The 6,979-nt window shown below is 38.1% G+C and overlaps 1 non-coding gene across 1 annotated transcript; it reads left to right on the forward strand.

Moving 5' to 3' along the window:
• Positions 1–4,998: 4,998 nt before the first annotated feature.
• On the forward strand, positions 4,999–5,105 carry LOC112536537. Its single transcript, XR_003080528.1, has one exon. It is a non-coding gene; the product is annotated as a small nucleolar RNA R71 (small nucleolar RNA).
• Positions 5,106–6,979: the final 1,874 nt, after the last annotated feature.

Consider the following 6,979-nt stretch of genomic DNA (forward strand, 5'->3'; position numbering starts at 1 on the left):
AGTCTAAATTAATTAACTAATGCTTATGAATGCAAATAAAGGAACAACAACAACTGACAATCAAAAACCTTTATGTAAAGAAGCAAAACCAAAGGGGACCTAAGTGATGGAATTCTAAGGTTGATTTTATAAACGCCAATCTTGCTACCGGTGCCTAAATCCTGAATCAAACTCGCTCCTCTCTCGAGAGCTCACTGAGGTTCCTAAATCTGCACTAACCTAATGGAATCTCTTCCTATCAGTTATTCTGATTAGCATTAAGTGTGATTTAGAACTATTAAGAGTTGTTAATTCTTAATCCGTGAGTGAATTAACCTTATCTCTAAGTGTTAACTACCGGTTCTTACTATTTAATTTCCAATTGTAAAAGCATTTCTCAATGTCAAGAAACAACCCAAAAGACAATTAATTTAAAGTCTCAAATTAATTGAATCAAATTTTATTACTAAAGAGTAAGAAGATTACAAAATGGCGGATAAAAAAATCCGGTATTTAAACCTGAACCATCAACAAAGATGAACCTCAATGTGTTCGACAATCCTAGCTACTTATAATGAAAGAAACAATTACAAAGGAAATAAATAATAGAAAAGAAAATGAAACATATAACTGCACTTCTATCGAATCAGAGTGGGAATGTCGCAAGTGCCAATTCTGAAACCAGCCTCAAGTTTGGATCTCGGATGTCTCGATCAATTGTCTAGAAACTTCAATCTTTGCTTGAATCCTCCAAATCAATCCTTTGTCACTGACATTGGTTTCCCAAATGTCAGGCAGTCAGAGTTGATGAGGCGGACATGTAGTTTTGCGTCGCTATTTATAGGCAGAGCGCCTTGATGCGTGCCACGGGCACCGACCTCTATAAAATGCAAGATTTCTGAAATTGTCCAATGGAGGTCGTGCAAAAGCCTCAAAACTGCGAGCCAACAAGGAATCGACTCCGATAAGCATCTAATACACTTAAATCATCCAAATAGCTTGGTTTCTGCCTGTAAATCAATCAATCTCTATCGAGGAGTCTGAAAAAATGAAAAGTTCATAAACATACCACAGTGCGATCAAACAGGAATAAATATGACTCAAATACACGAATAAATGGCTGATAAACAGTCAATAAACATGCATAGAATCATCTACATCAAACTACCCCACACTTGAGTGTCTGCTTGTCCTCAAGCATTCAACAATTCTCTCCTCAAACAGAAACCAAATGACTCAATCAAATACATTGCAGAAGGTTAACTAAAAACAAGTCTCGAAACTCCGTGGCGAATTTCCTTAAAACCCCCAAATCACTAAATCCTTGAGACAAAGAACAAAGTTAATAAAGCTGCTAAAATTAAAATGATATACTATCTAAACTGAGAATTTGAGAACCATGCCTTACAAGATGTCACTCGAAACACACAAGTGTATATAGGTGACAAGAATATTGCCAAGCTCTCAGCGCAAAAGTACAAAAAGAAGTGCTTACCATAGGCTTGCTTATAGATCCAATCTTCACTACTGTGAAATAGTCAATAAACATGATCAAAGGGTCTTGAGCCAGGTTGTAATAGGGTTAATGGTAGGGTGCGGAGAATATGGAAAGTAAGCTGAAAGTTGCTGGAAAATTATGCAGGTAATGCAAGAATATAGCCAAGGATCAAACACTGTACCAAAATTAAACACTAAGTTGTTCTAATAATAAGATGATGCTCGAACTAAACCCTTATTCAAAATTTTTTTTTTAATATTTCTACTCTTGTAACAACAAAACGCAAGATGAAGTAATACAATGCTCAATTAAAGTAGTAAAATGATATGTATCATTTGGATTGAATGGAGCATCTATGAAAAATCTAGTAACTTAGTGAATATATGCAAATTGATCCAAAATGGAATGCAGCATAAACGTATATTATTTCCAGCAATAATGGTAGAAAGAATGGTGGAATGAATAGAAGTGGTAAAATGAGTGTCAGATGTAATTTATAATGAAAGAAAAAGGCTAAGGCTCAAAATGGGTTCACTAAGGGAAAAACCGGGTTAGCCTTTTGGCCAAATTGTATAATACCTAAGTGCCCAAATCATCTCATGACTATCAACAATTCATGTAATCTTAAAAGTCATCACAAAGCAAGTTCTAGAAACAAAGATTCTGCACAATGCTCACTAATCAAAAACAGAATGGAGCATAAAGCCTTACCATTGAGTGGGATAAAATTGCATGAATTCTCAAACCAAAGTTTAAGCAATCAAACAATCTAATACGCATCAAAATTAACAGTGTTCTATATCCAAGATAAAGTGAAATGAAAGGATTAAGGAAAATACCGGTTTACCGGCTTGATTAAAACTTAGAGATTTGTTCATTGCCTTCTTCCCACAAAGATTCGATACAAGCAATAAGGGTCCATTAAAAAGAAAGAAAATCATTAACTACTTGATTAAAATAAAACTCAAGATAAGGACAGTAATAATGAGCAGACTCAATCAATAAGGGAAATTAAAACAAGATAAAAGCAATGAAAGACAAAATTGGTACACCGCGGATCTACGGTACCTACCCCACACTTGTGTAAAACACTATCCTCAGTGTGAACAAGGTAGGCACTCCAAAATAAAAGGAATAAAATACATAAAATGAAGCTAATTATGGGAGTCCATAAAAGAAATTGGAAAACTAAGAGAAAAACAAGACAACAAAAGAGATAAAAACTAGAAACTCTATTAGATACTTCCCTTGATGTGTACTTTAACACTTCAAAATATGTTAGTCCTCAAAATTACGTCACGAGGCATCAAGTAGGCTAACTCCGCAAAACTCAAGAATAAACACATCCCAAGCAACATTTAGTAAAGGTTCAATAAGATAACATCTCCTCAAAATCAAACACACTAAAAGCAATTTGAAATATCTAACTAAAAAAACAAATAACTACATAAAATAAAAAGAAATGTCCAAAATTCAAAGCGCAAAAATAGATTCGGAATGCCTCCGAAGGCGCTTCTTTGTTCCGAGTCATCTAATTTGGACTCTACAGTGACATTCATCGCGGGCAAATTGATAAGGTAGGCTCAATGTAAGTTGGGGCTCGAGGCATATAAGCGCAATGAGAAGGTCCAATGTGTGCGGTAGATGACCAAGGAGGTGCTCTCTATACTGATTTGGGATGTGCATTCATCCACTCTGAATTCCAGCTAAGTGACCTGTCAAAAACAAACTTGCAACTACCCTTCTCGGGTCTATCATAGCACAAAGTCTCATATCGATACAAGTTTTTTTTTCAGATGAATAACACATACTAATAGGGGAAGAAACATGTATAGCATCATCCATTTGTACATCTTGTGGTTGTATATTACATGTAGGATCAATTCCATCAATACTACAAATGGCATGAACATGGTCGGTGGAAGAACTATCAAATGAGGATAAACTAAAAGTGACATAGTCATCCCCTACATTAAGTTCTAACTTTCCCTCAAATACATCTATTTTAGCTCTAGCTGTGGCAAGCAAAGGTCTCCCCAAAATTAATGGTACACCATGCTCATTATCCATATCCAAAACCATAAAGTCCACAGGAAATATGAACTTATCTACCTTAACTAGCACATTTTCCACAATTCCCCTAGGAAGCTTAATAGAACGGTCAGCTAATTGAATGCACATCCTAGTGGATTTTGCCTGCCCTAAACCTAGCTTATTGAACAAACTAGTGGGCATGACATTTGTGCTAGCCGCAAAATCAGCTAATGCATCATCAACACACAAATTACCTAAAGTGCAGGGAATAGTGAAACTCCCTGGATCGTGACGTTTCTCTGGCAACTTGCTCTGAAACACCGCTGAGCACTCCTCGTTAAGCTGAACATAGGCGACCTCCTCTAACTTCCTTTTTCTGCTAAGTATGTCCTTTAAGAACTTAGCATATTTCGGCATCTGCTCTAATGCATCAATAAAAGGCAAGTTAATATGCAGTTGTTTAAAAATATCTAAAAACTTACTGAAATGCTCTTTCGCCTCTTCTTGTTTAGCTCTAGCAGGATAAGGAATCTTAGGTTGATATTCCCTGACTAGAATTGATTTCACCTTTTGTCCCTCAGGTTCCCTAACCTTACTACTCGCCTCAACCTGCACATCAATAGTGGCGTCATAAAAAACAAGTTTAGAAGGAGCTGAAACTAACTTACCTGAACGCAAAGTGATGGCATTCACGTGCTCCCTTGGGTTAGACTCAGTGGTGCTCGGGAGCGCTCCTTGCTGCCTCTCAGATAACATCTTAGAGATTTGGCCAATCTGGGTTTCCAAGTTCTGAATCGAGGCCTGCTGGTTCCTAAGTGTACTATCAGTTTGCTCGAACCTCATCTCCGTATATGTCACAAACTTCATCATAAGCTCCTCTAAATTTGACACATTACGGTAGAGGAGCTTGTCAGAGCCAGTTATTTATTCTTTGTGACTCTTGATGAAGTCTCTAAAAATCAGGTGGACCCTGAGCGTTATTGTTCCTCCAACTGAAGTTAGGATGATTGTGCCACCCAAGGTTGTATGTATTGCTGTAAGGATCGTTCTGCTGCCTTAGGGCATTCCCCAAATAGTCAACCTACCCAACATTAGAAGACATAGAAGAATTAGATGAAAAAGTAGTAGAGGATGAAGCGAACATACCTCTCGTAGTACAATTCGCACTGTAATGCGGGCCCCCACAAAACTCGCAACCAACGTTCGCTGCATGAACCAGCATCTGGAGTTGGTCCATCTTCTTGGCTAGAAGCTCCACTTGAGCTGCCAAGGCTGCTATAGAGTCCACTTGGTTGACCACTCCCTGTCTTCCTAGTCGGCTCATAGTGGATTGCCACTAATAGTTGTTCATGGCCATTTCCTCTATTAAATTCTAAGCTTGCTCGGGCGTCTTACTGTTTAGCGCCCCACCTGCTGTAGTATCCACCATCTGCCTCGTTGCAAGGTTCAACCCGCTGTAGAAGGTCTAAACCTGCATCCACACTGGCAATCCGTGATGTGGGAAGCATCTCAAAAGATCTTTAAACCTCTCCTATGCATCCTTCATGCTTTCATCATCAAATTGCACAAAAGAAGATATGTCATTTCTACGTTTAGCAGTTTTAGCGAGAAGAAAATACTTATATAAACAATTTTAAGCCAACGCCCTCCAGGTAGTAATTGTTTGGTGTGGAAGGGATTGCAACCATCTCTTAGCTCTGTCCCTCAAGGAAAATGGAAACAATCTTAGCCGAATGGCATCATCGGTTGTTCCGTTTATCTTGAATGTGTCACAAATCTCTAAAAAATTAGAGATATGTGCATTAGGATCCTCGCTGGGCAATCCTCCAAACTGTACACTCTGCTGGATCATCTGGATCACGTTGGCTTTTATTTCAAAATTATTAGCCGCTATAGTAGGTCTGACTATTCTAGTTTTCGTCCCATCCAAAGATGGTCGAGCAAACTCGTACATCGTCCTCTGATCGTCATCGGCCTAGGGGTTGAGGTTCTCCATTGTGTCAACTCCTTGAACCTAAACTGTAACTCCGTCCTCCTCCTCAACTGCCTGCAAACGTCGTCTCAATAATCTGAGAGAGCGCTCCGGGTCAGATAAGGGTGCCATGGGATTAGGGTTAGAGCTCCAGGTCATAAACTACCTGAAACGGAAAACCAAACAACCACCAATCAACAAAAGTAATAAAATAAAATAAAATAAAATAATAAAAAAATAAAGAATGAATGAATAAATAGATAATGACTAAATTAACACAGAAACAATTCACTCTAGTTTGAATTCTGTCACGAAACGGCAAACCTTGATGGGCTACTTATGCAACCTACACTTAAGGCGTTGAACCTATCGATGCGGTCTAGCACTAGTGAGTATCAAGGTTGTATCCCTGGAGATTGGGTAAACCTAAAGTTGCTAGTGTTCATTATGTTATTTAATCTGAAATAAGGTGTGAGAAGTCTAAATTAATTAACTAATGCTTATGAATGCAAATAAAGGAACAACGAAGACGGCAATCAAAACAACAAGTAACAAAGAAGCAAACCCAAAGGGGACCTAAGTGATGGAATTCTAAGGTTGATTTTATAAACTGCCAATCTTGCTACCCGTGCCTAAATCCTGAATCAAACTCCGCTCCTCTCTCGAGCTCACTGGGTTCCTAAATCTGCACTAACCTAATGGAATCTCTTCCTATCAGATTATTACAGATTAGCATTAAGCGTGATTTAGAACTATTAGGAGTTGTTAATTCTTAATCCGGCTAGTGAATTAACCTTATCTCTAAGTGTTAACTACCAGTTCTTACTATTTAATTTCCAGTTGTAAAAAGCATTTCTCAATGTCAAGAAACAACCCAAAAGACAATTAATTTAACGTCTTAAATTAATTGAATCGAATTTTATTACTAAATAGTAAGAAGATTACAAAAATGGCAGATAAAAAAAATCCAATATTTAAACACAAACCATCAACAAAGATGAACCCCAATGGGTTCGTCAATCCTCGCTACTCATAATGAAAGAAACAATTACAAAAGGAAATAAATAATAGAAAAGAAAATGAAACATATAACCGCTCTTCTATCAAATCGGAGTGGGAATGTCGCAAGTGCCAATTCTGAAACCAGCCTCAAGTATGGATCTCGGATGTCTCGGTCAATCGTCTAGAAACTTCAATCTTTTCCTGAATCCTCCAAATCAATCCTTTGAACTGACGCTGGTCTCCCAAAATGTCAAGAATGTAGAGTGTATGAGGTCGCGAGCGTAAAGAAGTTCGAGAATTAGAAGCTTAACCCGCCTCGCTTGCATGCGCCTATTTATAGGCAATCGCGCTGCGTATATGGTCTGTGCATATATGCACGGCCCATGCAACAGACACCAACCTCCATGAAATGCAAAATTTCCGAAATTGTCCAAAGGAGGTCGTGCAAAAGCCTCAAAACTGCGTGCCAACAAGGTATCGACTCCGATAAGCAT

The sequence above is a fragment of the Ricinus communis genome, chromosome 2, assembly GCF_019578655.1.
Source record: "Ricinus communis isolate WT05 ecotype wild-type chromosome 2, ASM1957865v1, whole genome shotgun sequence".
In the NCBI taxonomy this organism is placed as follows: Eukaryota; Viridiplantae; Streptophyta; class Magnoliopsida; order Malpighiales; family Euphorbiaceae; genus Ricinus; species Ricinus communis.